This window comes from Struthio camelus, chromosome W (assembly GCF_040807025.1).
Source record: "Struthio camelus isolate bStrCam1 chromosome W, bStrCam1.hap1, whole genome shotgun sequence".
In the NCBI taxonomy this organism is placed as follows: Eukaryota; Metazoa; Chordata; class Aves; order Struthioniformes; family Struthionidae; genus Struthio; species Struthio camelus.
The window spans coordinates 33,058,635-33,078,191 of record NC_090981.1 but is presented as its reverse complement, the minus strand read 5'-3'; the positions used below and the strand labels follow the sequence as shown (position 1 = coordinate 33,078,191).

The 19,557-nt window shown below is 39.6% G+C and overlaps 1 long non-coding RNA gene across 1 annotated transcript in view; it reads left to right on the top strand.

Annotated features, from left to right (window-relative positions):
* LOC104150471 (uncharacterized) overlaps positions 1–19,557 on the top strand; it is an 86,908-nt gene that overhangs the window by 32,808 nt on the left and 34,543 nt on the right. The window contains exon 9 of the long non-coding RNA XR_011137284.1: positions 12,551–12,723. This is a non-coding gene — a long non-coding RNA (uncharacterized lncRNA). The remainder of the gene's footprint in view (positions 1–12,550; positions 12,724–19,557) is intronic.

The window sequence follows — 19,557 nt, the reverse complement described above, 5'->3', positions numbered from 1 at the left end:
TCCTTCCTGACTGTTTGTCGGTTAATATGCACCTGGTGTACTGATGCAGCAAGATCCATCTTGTTAAAACATTTAAAAGAATTACTGAGGTTTAGCATAAGCAGGTATCTTATCAATCCAACAGGCTTCTGCCGGTTGGGTTGATGGGGAAAAAAATGTCACTTTTTATTATTGGCAAATACCAGACATAGATGGTACTTGGCTGAGTAAGTTTGGTTTGAATCTTGAACTCATTTCTAGAGCAAGACAGAAATGTGCTCAAATGAGGCACTCACCCTTTGGTTTTTGGCCCATTTAGTTGTCATTGTTTCCCAGTCCTAGCTTGTTTCAGTCTTGTTTCTTTTGGCTTAGAAAGCCATGGTTTTCCCTTGATTTCTTACCAGACGTCTTCCTCCCTCCCCCTCTCCTGTCCCTTTCCAGGATCCAGTTTTCTTCTCAGTTCTCCTCTTTGTATTTGTGTCCAACTTTCTTCAGCTATTGCAAGTTTCCCTATAATAAGCTAATCATATTTGCATGTCATTGCTATCTTTGATTCCCCATCTCCTCCAGTGATTACCCACATTCTCCTGTGTGCATGGTTTCCCTTTCAGGCTTTCCATCCTCGCTGTGTTGTCCTGTTGATTCCAGCCCTTGCCCTATTTACTGCTTGGAGTATGAACTCCTCCCTTCTAGCAAGAAGCATGTGAGGTTGGGGGATTCAGCCTCCTGCCCCTAGTGAACCCTGGGGCAGGCTTAAGGAAAGAATATAAGAAACAGTCCTGACAAAGTGATCCTTCCTGTGAAACATTCACCTTGGGTTCCAGAAACCTATTAGGGAGTTCTCGAACTGAACGATTTCGTCCACTCTCTACAATCTCGTTCAAAAGACTAGTCATCCCTGACCTTCACAGTTTGTTTATATTTTGTTTCCAATTTTCTACATGATATTTCATTTAACGCCTGTGTTTAGAAAAATTAAGGCATCATTATGCTTTACTCAACTTTTCCACATCATTCGTGATGATTCTGCTGTATTTAATGCTGTTTTCAAATACTTTCTCTCAAGCCTGTTCCCAGTTAAAAAAATACTAGTTTCTCTGGCAGGACTGTTCCACACTTTCTGATATCTCTGTTCTTTTCTGCACCTTTTCTGGTGTCTTTTTTTCATCCCCTTTTTTATTCCCCGAACTCACCAATTGATGTCTTTGTTTTAATTTGCTGCTTCTGTTTTCCCTTGAATGAATTTCCATGCATTTGTTAGTAGTGGAGATATGCAATGCTTTCTGGGCATTAGGAGGGGAGACTGTGTGTGTCTCCGTTCAACCCCATATAGCCAAGAACTACCGTTATACAAACAGTTCTGTTTAACCCTTTAGCCTTGAGCTCTCAGTCTCAGTAACTGAGAATGGTTAAAAAGAGTATAAATAAATAAAATGAACAGCACCAGGAGCTGGGAAACAAGGATAATATAATAGATATTTTAACATGAAACTAAGCAGTTGTCCCTTACTTGAGTCCACGTAGTTTTTCACTGAGATGAGAAAAAGGCAAATCCCTAAGAAATTTCTTGTCCCATTTCTTGCCAAAGTCTCTGCTTCTGGGGGACATATTTTTCTCTGACCTGATTTTGGAGACCGCTGGACAATTTTGGCTGAAACGTACGTTATATATTTATTTTGCCTGAGGCATGCAACCAGCATGAAAAACCTAAGCCCAAGTGATTAGAGTCTGGCAAATATACAAGCAACTGAAAACATAATCTTAAGATGAAAAGTACTTAATAGATTGTACTGACAGTCCCACCTACAGTATGGAAATTATTTGCTAAGTGAAATGTCACTAAATTCTCTTATATTTATCAATTATTTGCTGGTATCATATGCTTGTTATACAGAATTGCGTCATTACATTAGGAATATAAAATGCTTTAGCGTTAGGATGTTTGTTTGCAGTGCAGTGTAATGAAATTCAGATGCATACTATCCGTAGAGCGTAAATAGAGTTGAAACAAGACCAGGATTTTTTTTCCTACCTCTTCTTTTTTCTTTAAATGATAACAACAGAAAAGTTCTGCTTGCCAACAGTTAAGGCTGGAAGGGACTCCAGGAGATCATCTAGCCCAACTCTTGGCTCAGAGCAGGGTCACCTTGAATGGGTTGCTCAGGACTTTGCCCAGTCAGACTCTGATTATCTCCAAAGTTGGCGATTCCATAATCTGGGCAAAGCTGATCCAGTGTTTGATCACCCTCACAAGTAAAAAGGTTTTCTTATGCTTAAATGGAGTTTTCTGTGTTTCAGTTTGTGCCCGTTGCCTCTTGTCACTGGGCCCCTCTGAGAAGAATCTGGCTCCATCTTCTTTACTTCCCTCCCCCACCCCCATCAAGTATTTTTATACATTGATAAGACCCCCCTGAGCCTTCTCTTCTGCAGGCTCCCAGATCTCTCAGCCTCTCCTCGTATGAGAGATGCTCTGGTCCCTTAACCTTCTTTGTGGCCCTTTGCTGGCCCTTTGCTGGACTCACTTATACTGAGGGCTCCTGAATTGGACACAGTGCTCCAGATGTGTCTCACCAGTGCTGAGCAGAGGGAAGGATTACCTCCCTCGACCTGGTGGCATCGCTCTTCCTCATGAAGGCCAGGATCCTGCTGGCCACCTTTGTGGCAAGGCATTACTGGCTCATGTCCACCTTGTTGTCCACCACAGTCCCCAAGTCCTTTTCTACAGAGTTGCTTTCCAGTCAGTTGGCCCCTAGCCCGTGTTGGTGCACTGGATATTTCCTCCTAGGTGCAAGATTTGGTACGTGTCTTTGTTAAACTTCGTGAGGTTCCTGTCAGCCCTTTTCTCCAGCCTGTGGAGGTGCCTCTGAATGGCAGCATAACCATCTAATCTATCAAACACTCCTCCCAGTTTTGTGTTATCTGCAAACTTGCTGAGGGTGCACTCTGTCCCATTATCCAGGTCATCAGTGAAGATGTTAAACAGTACTGGCCCCGGTTTTGACTCCTGGGGTATACCACCAGTGTGACTGGCCTCCAGCTGGACCTTGTGCAGCTGATCACAACCCTTTGAGCCTGGCAGTTCAGCCAGTTCTCGGTCCATCTCGTCGTTTATTTACTTATCTCATACTTGATTGGTTTTTCTGTGAGGATGTTATGGGAGGCAGCACTGAAGCCTTGCTGAAGTGAAGATGAACAACATCCACTGCTCTCCCCTCATCCACTGAGTCAGTTACCTCTTTGTAGAAGGCTATCAGGTTGGTTAAGCATGATTTCCCCTTCATAAATCCATGCTGACTACTTCCAGTCACCTTCTTGTCCTTAATATGTTTGTAAAAGTTTTTCAGAATTATTTGCTCCAGTAAGCCTCAGCAAAATATCAATAGAATTGTACTGAGAGCTAGAAATTTCAAAGTCAAAAACAAGAAAACAGTATTTGTATGTTTGTGCTTCAATTCTGATGAGCATCTTTGCGCTCATTTTCTCAAAATGTCTTCTAAATGTTGAATTGATAAAGGCTTCTATTGATAGTTCATGCTTGATATTACTGTTGGGAAAGAGTTTGGAAAGGCGGGAAGATCTTTGCTCTATCAATAACATAACTGAGGTCCAAGATTAATATAATGTGCCTGCGGCTGCTACTATAACTTTGATCCCTTATTGTTTCTCGTATGGCAGAGTTTGGCCACAACACCTAAGCGGTTACTGTAACACAAAAATAAGAACTGTGTTAGCCAGTGTCCAGATTTTTCATCTTTGTCTATCTTACTCTGTGTAGGGAGTAACAGCAGGGAGAGAAGCCGTGTTTTGTCCTGTTATTTTTACACTGCACTGTGGATGCATGCATGGCACTTTCCAAAGAGGATTGCAGATGTTGTCTTTGGCCTAAGCTGCGTAAGACTCAAGAAGTTCAGATGAGATGAAGGCAAGCCAACACACAAGTGAGACTTTTTGCTTGAGGCAGAAGAATTTGGGAGGGTTTTCTAGGAAAACGCAAAAGAAAATTGATTTCACCAGCGTTGATCTTTAAGACTTTGCTGTCACGTCTGTGAAGAATTATTCCTACGTGCTTAAGGTGGGTAGAAGACACAGGATTGGGAGCCATGTTTGACAGGCATTGACACTTTGCTAGACAGGCCTCACCAGGAGACTTCTCTTAACTGAAAACGGAGATACTGGCCATGCTGGGTAAGATCCCCTACAATCCTGTTTGTCTTGCCCAATGTTCCGCGCAATGGGTAAGTGCCTACTGATCTTGAAAAAATCTGGCTCTTCATGCACAGAAAATGTCATATGTGACTTCAGATCTGAGGGACCTTAAGAACTTAGCTCCCTGAGGAGATATCTCAGTTTCTGGGATCTGGATCCATCTCCTCTGACCTTAGAGCTCCTGCTTTTGCAATCGCACAGACACCCCAGTCAACTTCCAAAAAGTTTTCCACAGGGCTTATTATCTTTTGAGGCTGGAGTCCCATAGAGGTGGACCTGTTTGCAAAAGGTCTGACTCAAATAGGTAAGACTTCCCTTTGCAAAAGCTACCTCAAACAAGCAGTATATATTCTGGTGCTCAGTAATTCTGTTCTGCAAGTTTATCAAGTTGTAGGGCAGTGTCAACAGAAAAAAAGCAAGTGTAATGCCTCTAATGAAGAAGGCTCAAGAAGTGTTTCTTGCAATTACATGTTCAGGTAAAGAGTGGAGGAATGGAATCGATAGGATAGTTAAAGAAGTGCAAGGTCAATTTTGCTGTACGCTCTGAACTCTCCCACTGGAAGCACTGAAGGAGAAATACCTATGTGCATTAGCAGATCACAGGATGACCTGCGCCACCAGGAAGATGGAGACGGGGGGAAAAAGGAATGCAATTTCTACAATGTGCCATTGAAGAGACGAAAACCACATCCTATTAATGCAAGACCCTGCCAGAATGCTGCAGTACAGTTCTGGTAACTCATTTACAAATAAAACTGCAGCTAGTCTAGAGGGGCCTACTAAGCTGATGAAGGGAATTGTCTACGTCTTTTTCTCTGTGTCCTTAAGACATCATTGGCACACACAGATGAGGTATAAGCAGGCCATAGATTAAAAAAGTGCAAGCTAGAAAAAAGTTTCAGAAGTTAGCAGAGGAGAGGCTTAGGAACAGCCTTTCAACAGAAGCAGCTGAAAATGCACCTAGTCTTAGGGTAATGAATGCTTAATGAGCTTATTATTTTATACGGTGTGAGGCTATGGAACTGGATTTTGATGAACCTTTTGGTTCTATGTACATAACTGGAATATATACTTTCTGCTATTTCTTTTTGATATTTCCAAATATCAGCAGCTATTTAACTTAGTCACTTATTAAAAAATGGAAGTTCTTAGACCTGTGAATCAAAAAATGTTAGAGCTTTAAATTATAAAAGCATATAGGTACTTAATTAGTAGCATCCAAGTTATTAACAAAGTATAAGCACTGAATTATTTTGGCTTTAATATTTAGAACAAGAATCTTTCCAAGAGCTGTTGGTGCTGTAAGTTTGAATATACATCTTCAAAGTAGCTTTGGCGATGCCGAAAAAACATCCCAGCAGGTACTTTCTAAATTAGAATTATATATGCCGTAGCAGCTTCTAGGTACAATAAGAATATACTTGGGTCTTGTGATGACTCTTTCCACCAGGACCCATAATGTCTTCAGGGTTCTCATGGCTCAATTTAAGTCATAAAATAAATAATTATAATTAATGTATATGATTCATTACAATGAATGTGCTGTGTAATATTTGTAATCATCTGAGATGAAAAGAAACATCTCCCATTTTGTGTGGTTTACAATCTAGCATGAATATTTTCTGATATAGTTAGTTGCTTTGTGGCCTCAAATAATACAGCTTACCTGTTCAGATATTTGAAGAATAATATGGAAATGCATATATCTGTATAATTATGGTACTCTGTTATCTTGCCTGTTGTAGAAAGTCAAGGTGATTGACGGACATACGAAATGCATTTATTGGGATGTTAAGTAAACAAAAACAAACAAGAAACCCAAAACTAACTTAAAGTCTCTGCTTTCATTAACTACTGAAATAAATACTCTCTAGGTGTCAGAATAGACAGTGTAAAAAGAGAATGCAGAATACGTGATGCTGATATGTAAAGGAAAAGGGCATTTCTAATTTCCTTTGTGTGTCAAGGGTGTGACCTTTTGAATGCCAACTGAAACAAATTGCCAATGACAGCTTCTGATTTTCACTGATCTCACTTGAAAAACATTATTGCAAATTGTGTCTCAGTCAGAGTGCTTTTTCCAGTGAATTATTCATGAAATCACTTCGTGGGATAGAGCACCTGCTGAGAAGGTTTTGCACTGCATATTAACATACAGGCAACAAGCCTTGCAATTAAACCATCAATATCAAAATTCATTTTGCTCAGATCATCTCTTATAATGCACCCCATTAAAGGTAATGACAAACATGTATTTGCATTTCTGAGGTATTTTAAAATTTTAATGAAAACTGAAAAAGGTCATATCCTGAAATCATATGGAGAATTGTGGTGGGTAATTTGCCGAGATTTAACTATTCTCGAACTTTGCCCTTTATTTTGGTCAGTGCATCTCAGACATTAACTTGTTTCTCATTATTTTACAGACATCAATACGTTCCTTTTCAGAAAGCTATGTGTATAAAAGAGTGAATGTGGCTGATAGTTTGCCTGATGTTGAGGCTGATTTTATACTCTCTTCTTCTGATATACCAGTTCGGTCCTGGTAGTTCTTTTATGCAAGTGGAATGCAGATAAAATTCTCTAATACTATGAAAATAAATACAGAGATTTTTTTATGAATAGACTTTTTAATAACTTTTTTGTTTCTCACAGTTGTAGTCAATTTCCAACATACCTTTCATCCGGAAGTTGTATACCCTTCCTTTTTATAATTATTTTCTTAACTGAATAATTTTAATCTTAAAAAATAGACGCTTTCCAAATAATACTATCTTCCTTTTGCTTTTTTTTGTTACTCATTCTTTGGGTAGTGGTGATGCCTGGAGCCCCAGCTGTTGTCAAGTATTCACCAAGATACCTGCCTCAATTCTCTTCTCTAGTAAGATGTTCTTTTACACTCACTTTTCTAAAAGGCTTATAACCAGTAATCTCTGTAGAGAATACTAACTAATCAGAGCATTAATATTCTACTGCTCTAATATGAGTATTCTAATTTTCTAATATTAATAGACAAATTTTTCAGGCTAAACATGTCTGTAAAACCTTCCTGTTCTTACATAGCGTCTTACAATCTGTGTTTTTCTTTGGCTGCCAGTCCAAGAGAAGAGCCGCCCCTCCTGGCGGTCCCTTTGCGCCTCTCTGGCGCAGTTTGGTCAGATGTGCCAAATCAGCATTTGTGATGCTCTGCAATAAAACGTACCGCTGGAACGACCTAGATTTAAAAAAACAACAACAACAAAAAAAAAAACTCTGCCCCTGCAAAGGTACTTCTCAACTTATTTTAGTGCTGTGGATCACTTCCATGATTGACTGGGGGCTGCGCTGTAAGCCGGTGGTATTGGAGCAGCCTGAGGAAGCAGTGAACTGGTTTTAGAAGTGGAGATGGCTAAGGGATGTCTAAAGCCACCTTCACTATTGAAGACAATGCACTGTGAACCAACGTCATCATTCATGTCTAGCCTTCTTGGTGTTATTAGACAGGGCCTGGATCTTCATATCTTGATATAGAGCATGACTCTGGTGATAGGTAAACAGTCTTTTGTTAATGAATTGTGTTAAGCAATGCTTTTTTATTTTAAGCATGTAATTATTACTACGTAAATTATAGTGCAGTTTGCATACTGGCAAAATGTGATTTGTTTATATATTGCATTGTGTTTAGACTGAAGGTAAATACAGAATGTCCAAGTAAGTCAAATCTAAAAATTAGAAGCTGGATAAAAGGTTACAGTTATCACAGTCACAAGCAGTGATGTTGCTATAATTATGCATGAAAGAATTAAAAGATCTTGTTTATTCATATAACTTGACAGTCATGCAAATTCATGCAACTTCATCCAACTCTAACTTTGGTCATGCAACAAAATAGTTTCTTGTTGGTTTAATAAGTTTAAGAATAAGCCCCTAGCTACAAGAGTTCCTTGTCTTTGAGTATAGCAGATAGTTCATTTGAGCATAGTTCATTTGTTTTTACTCTTTTGTTTTATTTTGTTTCAGACTACAGTAGAAGGCCTCAACTGGGTTAGGGAAAAAATAGAAATAATTGGACTGATAGGAATTGATATTGATTGGGAAGCCTTTTGAAAATTCTGCTATGGTATTCGTAAAAGTAAGCTTGATTTGCCTAATCTTTTCCTTCCCGTTGGGTCATAGGAAGTGGTTATTTTGTGGAGAGGATGCTTTTACTGTTTAGCATGTAGCAGCATAAAACCATTGTTTATTACTCCTTGTGCTTTCAATATGCCACATGCTTGGCTTATAATCTTGCATTCTCTTTTACATAGACTCTCTAACAAGAAGGAAACTCAGGCTCCTAATACAATCTCACCCTTCCCCAGTTCCCAGGCCTTGATTGAAGACAAGTTTGAACTTGGAATTTAGGAACTTGGAGTCTAGGAACTTGTTAACCATAATTACCTAAAATAGAAGAATTTTGAAAGGAAAATATTTGCTTTCAAAAAGCCTAATGTTTAAAAAATGAGTCAGCAAATACTGAAACAAAACATCAGCTTATCGAGTTGTGTGACAGATTTTCCAAGCACAGTTTCCAAGTGAGACTTCAAGAATGTAATGGCTGCTCTCCCTTGTTCCAAAATGTACATTGCTATGGTAAATTCATCAAAATTTTATTTACCAGGAAAATTTGCTGTTGTTGAAGTTTAAATTCATTAACATGTGCAATTTAAGCTGTCATCTTGGTTAGTTTTCATAATAGCATGATGTTCTTGTGCTCTAGTGGCATGTAATAATTATTTTTCTGTAGAATGAGACAATAAGTTTCCTCTTTCTGAAAAATGTCAGAACTTTTGAGAACTTTTCCCCTATTGCTGGCCTGTTTTGCCCAGACTTCCTTGATCGCTTTTGTGTGGAGCTTTAAATAAGCCAACGTTATGGAGTAAGAAGATACAACAGACCTACTGTGTCACTACCGATTTCTTTTTTAACTGGTTACATGTGTTCAGTGTGAAATAGCAAATCTGAGGAACCTATTCCCTGAGGATATGAAACCAATTTTTAAGCAGATGTGTGGTACAATGCTCATTATTTCAATGATTTAGGAGCAAAATTATCCTTTTTCACTTTGTTTTGATTTTAAGCAGTGGGTTTTGAGCTGCAAAAAAGCATTGTCCTAAGGTGATAAACTAATTTTTGTACTAATTTTTTGAAAGCTGTATGGGGAAAAGGGAAGAACTAGAGTCAGCTGTCTAATAATGTCAGACATCTTTTGGAGTAAGAGTATAAACCATTTTGGAGCGTTATCAGAAAGCTGACGGAACACTTGCATTAGAAATTTTACCTGTGATAAATATTGGGCTAGAACTTCAGCTGTTGCCGAACAGTGGCTTTCTTGCTGTGCTGCTGGCTTGCACCAGTTGACAGGTTACTCCAACTGTGTAAATAGTCACTTCATTTCCTCATGCCAAGAACATGTAGCGCAGCTAACAAGGGACCAAGACGGAAAAGGCTCTAAGTTCTCTGTTATGTTCTAAGCTCCTGAGCTGGTGAAGCACTAATTAGCAGGTAAACCTCAGTGTCTGCTGCAAGAGATCTGTGGTTTGGTTTTGTTTTAATTAATTGATATACAAAATCAGGCTGTATTTAGCAAAAACACTGGAAGATTTGCAGAGAGGCAGGATCCAGAAAGATTAAAATTTTGGGTGTGTGCACAGGTTATTGAAAGACTGAAGCAATTCTTTCCTCTAGACTTTGCATATGAAAAGAATTCAGTAAAGAAATTACTTTTCGTTTGTGATTGCTGCTTTCTGTCTTTTCCTTTCTGTCCTTTTTTTTTTTTTTTTTTTTTTTTAAACTAGTAGGACCAGCCCTCAGGGCTGCCCGACCTGGAGACCAGGGAGAAAATCTGGAGAAAGGAAGACTCTCGGTGGAGGAGGATCAGGTTAGGGATCACTTAAGCAAACTGGACGTACCACACGTCCGTGGGCTCTGAATAGATACACCCACGAGTGGTGAGGGAGCTGGTGGATGTCACTGCAAGGCCACTTTTAATCATTTTTGAAAGGTCATGGTAATCAGGTGGCAGTGCCTGGGGAATGGAAGAAAGCAAATGTCACTCCAGCCTTCCAAAAGGGCAAGGAGGACCCAGTCAGCCTCACCTTGATCCCTGGAAAGGGGATGAAACAGCTCATCCTGGCTACCATTGCCACATGAAGGATAAGAAGGTGATCGGGAGTAGTCAGCATGGATTCCCAAAGAGGAAATCATGCTTAATCGACCTGATAGCCTTCTGTGATGGGATGACTGGCTGGGTAGGTGAGGGCAGAGCAGTGGATGTTGTCTACCTTGCCTTCATTAAGGCTTTTGACACTGTCTCTCATAACATACTCATAGGCAAGCTGAAGAAGTACAGACTAGATGAGCAGGCTGTGAGGTGGATTGAAAACTGGCTGAATGGCAGAGCTTAGAGGGTTGTGATCAGTGGCACAAAGTCTTGTTGGAGGCCAGTAACTAGCAGGGTCAATGTTGGGTCCAGTCCTGTCCAACGTATTCATCGGTGACGTGGATGATGGGACAGAGTGCACCCTCAGCAAGTTTGCAGGTAACACAGAACTGGGAGGAGTGGCTGATACACCAGAGGGCTGTGCTGCCATTCAGAGGGACCTCCACAGGCTGGAGAGATGTTCCTCCTAAAGTTCAACAGACTCTGCAAGTGCAGGTTCTTGCACGGAGGGAAGAATAACCCCATGCAGCAGCACAGACTGGGAGCTCACTTGCTGGACAGCAGCTTTGCAGAGAAGGGCCTAGGAGTCCTGGCGGGTCACAAGTTGACCATGAGCCAGCAATATGCCTTTGTGGCCAAGAAGGCCAATGGTGTACTGGTCTTCATGAGAAAGATTGTTGCCAGCAGGTCAAGGGAGGTGATCCTTCCTTCTGCTCAGCACTGGTGAAACACGTCTGGAGTGCTGTGTCCAGTTCTGAGCTCCCCAGTACAAAAGAGACATAGAGCTACTGGAACAAGTCCAGCAAAGGGCCACAAAGAAGCTTAAGGGACTGGAACATCTTTCCTATGAGGAAAGGCTAAGAGAGCTGGGACTGTTCAGCCTGGAGAAGAGAAGACTGAGGAGGGATCTTATTGAGGTATTTAAATATCTGGAGGGAGGGTGTCAAGAGGATGGGACCAGTCTCTTCTCAGTGGTGCCCAGTGACAGGACGAGAGGCAACGGGCACAAACTGAAACACAGGAAGTTCTGTCTGAACATGAGGAAAAGCTTCTTTACTGTGAGGGTGACCAAGCACTGGGACAGGTTGCCCCAAGAGATTGTGGAGTCTTCTTCCCTGGAGATGTTCAAAAGCTGTCTGCGCAGCAACCTGGGCCATGTGCTCTAGATGATCCTGTTTGAGCAGGGGGATTGGACTAGATGTTCTCCAGAGGTCCTTTTTAACCTCAACTGTTCTGTGATTCTGTCTCTTAGGGGAGTAGGATCGAAATATCTGCGGTCGTAGGGGGTGTAATTTGTACGGAATTACAGGAAATGCCTGTTATGCACTTATAACAAAAAAGTAAGAGGGTTTAAATGTTATGCAAGCCTAATTTTTAAGTGGCAGCTTTAAATGCAGGTGCCTCATATTTCAAGATTAAATATACATAAGACTTTACGTCAGTGTGCATATGTCGTATGTTGTAATAAAAATAGTTTCTGGTCAGAAAAACCCCAAAAGTCAGTCCCTCCTCGCCACCTTGAGCGTGCAATGTGTTATATGAGTGCCTGTTTGCTCTCCTATTTGCCTCGTTTCATGCACATCTCAGTATGTGTTCTCTCCATGATGTTTGCTTCAAAATTAATTTCCAATCTTTAGGAATAATCTCATGTTCTTAGTAAATGGAAACACGCTTTCAATAAATTGAATATCCAGCTGGCTAAAGGTTTAAACAGGAAAAGGACCCAAGATGATTCTGTGGTAGGTATGAGATAAACACGCTCTTGTTTATGCTTTCTTGATACTGATTGTTTAGAGCGCTGAATATTTTCTTATGCTTGCTTTGGGCTGTTCTTTAGAAAGCCAAACAATCAGCCCAGTCTAGATGATGGCTTTGATCTTTGTTTTCATATTTGTTATAAGAGACTAGAAGACTAGCAATTTGTTGTTTCACGCTTTGTCAGATCATCCCCCTTCCACACGTGTTATCCACAGATGGTTGAGAGGGGAGAAAAAGAAAGGCAGCCTGCCTAAAGTTTTGACGTCTTCAATAAATTCCCAGGAGACTGTTTTATAAATGTCAGCATATTTGCGGCTGTTCTTGCAGGTGCTTAAACAAAACTTATGGCCTTTCACCTAGCACAATTAACTTCCTTTTATTTCACAGTGTTTACTATTTCTTTGCCTAACCTTTTTGTTTTTACAGAGTGCTCTTGAAGGAAAACTTAACAAGTTGCTCAAACACCTGCTTGCCATGAGGCAAACACTGAGCTGAATATTTGCCCCAGGACAGGAGTCCTGGGAGAGAGCTTACCACATCCTCCCAGCAGTGGATAAATCATGTGACTAGATGTCATCAATCTCTGGAGGAATGCAATAGTGAGTTGCTTATTTTGACACTTCTTGTGCCATCTGTGCCGTGGGTGAGTTACAATGCAAGGCTCTGTATTTGGAATTTCAGCGATTAACAAAAGTGAATTTAGAAAAGCTTTTGCTGCACTTTTCTTGGGTCAAAATCTCTGTATTCTTTAAATTATGCTTGTCAAATCCTGTTTTGTTTATTGCTTGTGTGTGTGTGTGTGTATCTTGCTTGCTCCTAAGCAGGAGCTGAATATATTTTTCTGCGCTTTGGATAATCTTAACCAAAGTTGGATTGTAATTTAAAACCTTTATCGGCATGAAATGTGGTGCAATCATTTTTTCCAGATGTGCCAAGTTATACAAAAGTAATTCTGCTGATGAATGAGGATTCCTGAATATGTTCAGTGGAGGAAGGTGGAAAAGAGGAATGCTCCCTCTTGGAACACTTTTGATTCAGAACAGGATACAGGAATTCTGAAGCTTTCTGTCTCTGTAGTGACTGATTCAAAAACAGCCCCATGATAAAATGGCTGGTTGTTACCATCTGATGGGTGTTTTTTGTAGCCGTAGAGATGAAATATGCTGATGAGATTTTAGGCTAATTGCTCATAGACAGTCATTTCCACTAGAAGTTGTAGTAACTGGCACCTCTGTGTAGAGCCTCAGTGGAGAGGACAGAGTTGGAAATGCATACGGAAATAATCAGACAGGAGATCCAGCCTGATCTCACAAACCATGATTGTACTCTCTGCATTTGTAGACAGGGTACTTGTTACATGCTGAATACTTGATTGGTTTCAGTTTGTTAGTTGTCTTTCTGCGAGCTTGAACAGACCACCTGAGACGGGTTGGCCTTTCTGCTTGTGTATGAGGCAAGGTTGTGTTAGCGAAACCAGTAAGAAAGGTACAGCCACGGTGAGATGTCCAGTTGCCCAAGGACACCAGATGGTCCTTGTTAGAAAGGTGTATTGGAAAGAAGAGGGGGGCATCCTAGAAAAGGAGCAGGGGGTTGCTGATGTAGCCTTCCCAGCGCTAAGGCTGAATGGGGTAGGTAGGCTTCTGCTGCTACTTGTTTATGGGTGTGCATGTTGTAATCAGTTCTACTTTTTCCTTTAGATTCATCAGAGATTACAGATAATTTCAGTGAACTCAGAAATGTGCTGAATGAGAATAATGCCCGAGTAATCGTTCTGTTCTGTGGAAAAAGGGGGAGCAGAAGGCCCAGAAATGAATCTGAGTAGGTATTGTGAAATAAAATGTTTGGACCCTACTGAATATAGGTCAACTTTTGTATAGCAAGAAAGGTATTTTTTTTTAGGGACTGACCAGTCTAATCCAGAAGTCAATGAAGTAACAAAATAGGAAAACATACAACAAATGAACAAGTATTTAAAATCGGTCCTGATGTTGAGAGTAGCAATAATAAAACACCAAAAAATGTGAAGGAAATTATTCAATTGACAGCGCTAGGGATTTGAGTAATGAAGAACAACAGGATTTGCTCGTCTCTCCACCTAGTAACAACCTATTTAGAGAAATAAACCGAGTGAGAGAAGGCATATTTAACAAGTATGGTTTTAGGATGAACGAACACGGCTACAGCCACAAGTTTTCAAACTACTTAGCGTTGTTAAGCTTTAACTGGATTACTGTGGCTGAGCTTCAAGAAGGTTATAGGCTGATTTCTCCCCAACCCCCAAATATCCTCAAGTAAATGTGATCAGAGATCTAGAAAACTTGATCTGCTAGTTAAAACTGAATGAGCTGCAATTGTTTAGTGTCAAAAAAAGAGCACAGGGAAGCTCAGAGTAATTAGAAACATGATACGTTTTTAAACATAAAAAAGGTGCTGCAAAGAGAAAGACTTCCGTTCCCTACATGGACAGCATCTGGTAAAACATGTAATGGGCCTAAACTGCATCCAAAAGGTTTAGATTACATATTAGGAAGAATGTTCTAATTGCAAGGATAATGAAGCAATGGGCAAGACTGCTCAGTAGGATTTTATAGCTGTCATTTCTAGAAGTCTAGAAATGCAGTTGTCAGAAATGTCTAGAGGTATGGTTGCTCCTGCTTTAGGGCTAAGAAATGGACTAAATGACATCTCAAGGTCCCTTTTTGCGTGGTGGTGAACAAGAGTGGTTTAGAAACAAATATATTCTAACTGGAAAAACAAAGCTTCTTTTTTCTGTAGTACAAAACTAGCTCTGGGAAGCCGTGAGGAAAAAAACTAGACTTTAAGTTATATTCCAATGTCTGGAATGCAGTTCACAGGCCTGAGTCATGAACAGTTTGACCGCAAGATGCTGCAGAAAATTAACTTAATTTCTTTTGGTGAATTGTTTTTATTTTTTAAAAACTTTAAGCTTTTGAAGATGCTCAAAGATTTCATGGAGTTTAAAAAAGAGGTTTCAGAAATGAGCTAAGAGGAAACAGTGCAGTTGTAGACATAACAGGTTGCATAAGCGCACTATAGATTTGTTTTCTGCATCTCTAGTTTATTATGTAGGTGCCATTTTCGTGCTTGAGTTCATTTGTAGATGCATGTGCGTGTGTAATAAAACCACAACATAATTCAATTGTAAATTACTAAAGTGGTTTTATTATGTTTACTGACTTGTTTTTAGGTAACACCAACTCCCTCTCTGTTTAGGAGGCTGAAAGGTTGATCTGAACTTAAAAAAATAAAATAAAAAAGCCCCCCCCCCCCCCCAAAGCAAAAGAAAGAATATCTCCAAAGAAAACCTGAACTTGGATTATTTGTCATGTACCCATAAAACATGTATGACTGATGAAAAGATTCTTTTCAGCGAAGTGTGTCTGTAAGCATAAATGCAAAGCAGGGGTTGAACTTTTGTCTGAATTGGCTTTATTCAAGTCTTCAGAGTTGTAAATACTCTTAACCAAGAGTAGAAAATAGGTTTTTATTCTGACGTTTAAATGGGCCATTAACATATCCATCACACTTTTGAGTTTTAGTTCTCAAATATGAAATTTAAGCTTTGTAAAGGCTTAACAAGTGAAAATACTTTAAATTCATAGTCTCATCTACCGCAAGGAGTAAAATTCTAGTTCCCAGTTGCTACTCTGACTGAATGAGGAACTGATCAGTAAGATCCTTGGAGACTGATTTTATGAGAGAAATTATTTTTGCATGTATATATGTATGCATAGATATAGGTAGACATGCATACATGCATATATATTTTATTACGAAAATGGGCACTTATATTTTCTGTAGGGGGATTGTTCAGAAATATTCTTTTCTTATTTAAAAAAAAACTCATTATGGATTTGGAGTGGCTGTATAATACCATGTAATTTGTATTTTTAACTCCTGTCATGGTATTACTGTCTCGGTTCTAGGAGCAAAAGATTTCATGACTAGTGTCACTAAAGGGCATTGTGATTTGCACTCATCACTCTTTCAAGTGGTAGATAAGGCAGGATGTCATGAGCTGAGGTTATAAAATACTGGCTCTGCATTGGAGTACAGTGCAATTAAAGTATGAACGACGTTTCTAGTCCAGGTGTTTTGGAAACACACTGAGTGTTGAGGGGCCAAAACTGTTCTCTCTAAAAGAACTTGAAATACTACTGTTACCAGTGATGCTGGCACACTGTTGCACTTATGTGGTAAAGTAGATTAATTTTACTAGACAAATTGGTCTGTCTGGACAGCCATATTTTCATATAAACTGTTAGAATATAGTTATATATACTTGGAGATATTTGTGTTTAACTATGGTATACATAAAATATCCTGAGCTTATGCTACATCAATATTCTGGTGTAGAGCACCTTTCTAAGTATTGAAACGCGGGAATTGTCAACAAAAAGGGTGCTAATGTGCTTGTTGTTACATCCATTACAGCTAATACATCTATTGCTTCTAGGCCTGAGCTGTATCTTTTGCATACTTAAATTTTACATTGAAAAATATAACGTATTATATATCAGCCCTTCCAGTAAAAAGAATGTTTGCTATGCAGGGAAAAAATGTTTAGTTTTTGAAAAATACCTTAGATTTAGAGGGAGTAAAATAATTTGACTCCGGACCACAAACAGGATTTACTTTCATGGCTGTTTAGCAGCATGTTACTCAACTTCACCAGGAAAAAGCTCAGAATGTTCTGAACCAGTTTAGTTGTGAAACCTCCTGCAGTCGTTCTCTTTACAGATTAGAATGAAACTGTTGTTTTTTTTTTTTTTTTAAAGTTTCACTTCTGAGCCTTATTTTGTTATTTATTCCATTATGCTTGATTCTTTTGTTCTTTTTCTTAACAAAGAGGGGGTCAATGGCCTAACGCATCTTCTTTAGGGAATGATTTTCATATTTCAAGGTTGTGGAAAGGTGCTCAGTTAGGCCTAACTGCGTGAAGTCTCTGCCCTTACGCTTTACTTCATGGTTGCTCGTTGTAAGAAATTCTGCCGTGGGCAGCAGTAATGACTGACAGTGACGTGTATAAGAAGTACATTTTCTTTGTGAAAAGCCAGTGTAGTACTTATTCTTAACAAAGAAGTCTTGACAGTTTTAGGTCATTTGGACCTAATATGCGTTTGGGTTCCTGCAGATTACAGGAAATAGATTCATGCTTTCATGTTATACTTTGTCTTGAGACACTTCCTAGTTTCTTTATGCAAGGATTATTAAACTCTTGAATGTGCCCAATTTATGGGGAACGGTTAGACATTTTGGACATGGTTTTCTCTTTACATAGTAATGCTGAATTACAGCTGTTCTCCATGTAGAATATCACGTAGCTGCTGCTTCGTTTGTTGTTGAATAGTTCAGAGCTATAATTTCATAGATCGATTGTGCCATAAGCCAGACTTATTGTTATAAATGGGACTTTTCCTTTATCTCACATATTTATTAAACCTGCTTTAAATTCAGGTGGGCTTGTGAATCTCATTGTGGAGCCAAGGGAAAAGCAGTAAGTTTTAGAAAGCTCTGTCTTTTTTTTCTCTTCTCTCTTGTGTCTGAGGTCTGTGCATGGTAGCAGCATACTTTGGAGAAAAAAAAAAAAGGGAAGTATTTGTCAGTATACCTCTTTACTCTGAACACGACAGTTTTCTTGAGAATAATTCAAAGCCCTGCAGATGTACGAATTCGTAGTGGCAAAACTGTCTGCTAGCAATCACATCCATAACGGATGAATTGACCTTGACCTCCTTGGGAAGGGGAAAAAAAAAAAAAAAGTCGTCCTAGTTCCCAAGCACAGTGAAGTATTACATGTGGTAAGTTTTGTTACGCTAAAGGAGCTTATCAAAACAAGTTGTTTGGATCCAGCTTTTTCCCTTCCACAGCACGAAAGAAAAGTTTAATATGGTTACTGTAAGCAATAGCGGAAGTCTCTTTGAATGCATAAGGCTTGTTTCAAAATTTTGTTCAGAACCTTATGCTGAAGCCTCCCAATTCAGATTGCACTGTACTGAAAGAAATGCCATGATTTCAAAAGAGGATGCAGAAATTAATTTTTGAGCAAGACCACATCCTGAAATCATCTCAATAAAATAAAATTTGGATGATAATTAAACTACAAACTCCTCAGAAATAATTCAGTGAAGAGATTTAAAAGAAGTCAGCAAAGATCTCAATGAAGTACAGGCAAGAGCAGAAAGTGTATTTTACAGGGGGGGGAAAAAAGTTAGGAACGGAGCCTCCTTCAGTCTGGGGATTTAAAATTGCCCAAATAAAATGTCTTATCTGAAAGAGGAAGATATAAAAATACCTATATTCAGAACAGCACTTTCTGAAAAAGACAATATGTGCATTTCAGATCGCTGCTAAAGCGTTACAGTGAAGATGAAGCCAGTCCGACAGATCGGCATGTTAATGCCTGGCTTGAGCCAGAGAACGCCCACAGCCACGCAGGAGTGGGCTCGCTCTTTATGGTCGGCCAGCTAAGTTCATCCTACGCAAGGGATACGTGCAGCACAGCACAGTCCTGAGGGCCAAGTAAAACGTGCAGTGCAGCACAGCACAGCTGCGCCTACTCAGGTCAACGGACGTGTGGATCACCAGCTCCTCAATGTACAGTACGCTTCAGGTTAGGACCACTGCGCTTACCTTCAGCCTGCAGTCAGCAGTGTGGCACGTGGGTAGAGGAAGCAGGGATAGCGCAGCTGGAAAGGGTGCTTCCGCTCTCCTGGAAGGCAATAGCCACGGCATTCTCCAGCGTGCTGGACAGCTTGTTTGTTTTACAGACTTGTACAAATTTGTCATGCAGGTATTAGTTTATTTCTTTTGCTGCCTCGTAAAGAAAAAATACAGCAGTGTTTTTGTTATGGAAGTATGCGTGTTCTGCAGACTGTTTCTCCTGCTTTACGTTTTAATTACATGCTGAGTAAACCAATTGAAAAATTCTGATTCCTATCCCAAATATTTGCATTTGAAATATTTTTTTTTTTTGTAATTTATATATTCTCAGTGTGAGTGTTCTGGATTTGAAATAACCACATTTGGATTGCATTTCAAACATTAGCATGCATTTCACAGAGGGTAATTAATTCTAATGTGGATCACCAGATCTAAGAAAGATTAATTTTTAATAAGCTTCGTAGTACAGGTGGAACATACTTTGAGTTAGCGTTGGAGCCACTAGTAGGCTTTTCCTCTGTAAATTTTTAAATAGATTTGTGATATTTGCGACTTTTAAAATCTTCCTTACTTCACAGTGTGGCAAACCATTACGCCTTTGGAAGGTGAGATTTGAGATCAGTACATAAACTAAGTGGGGTAAAGCTAATTGGAAGTTATTTTTATAAAAAGGGAGAATGATCATACCTTATCTTCGCCTCCTGGTTGGTTATTGATTCATATTTGGTTTGGTTAGTGAATTTTTAATA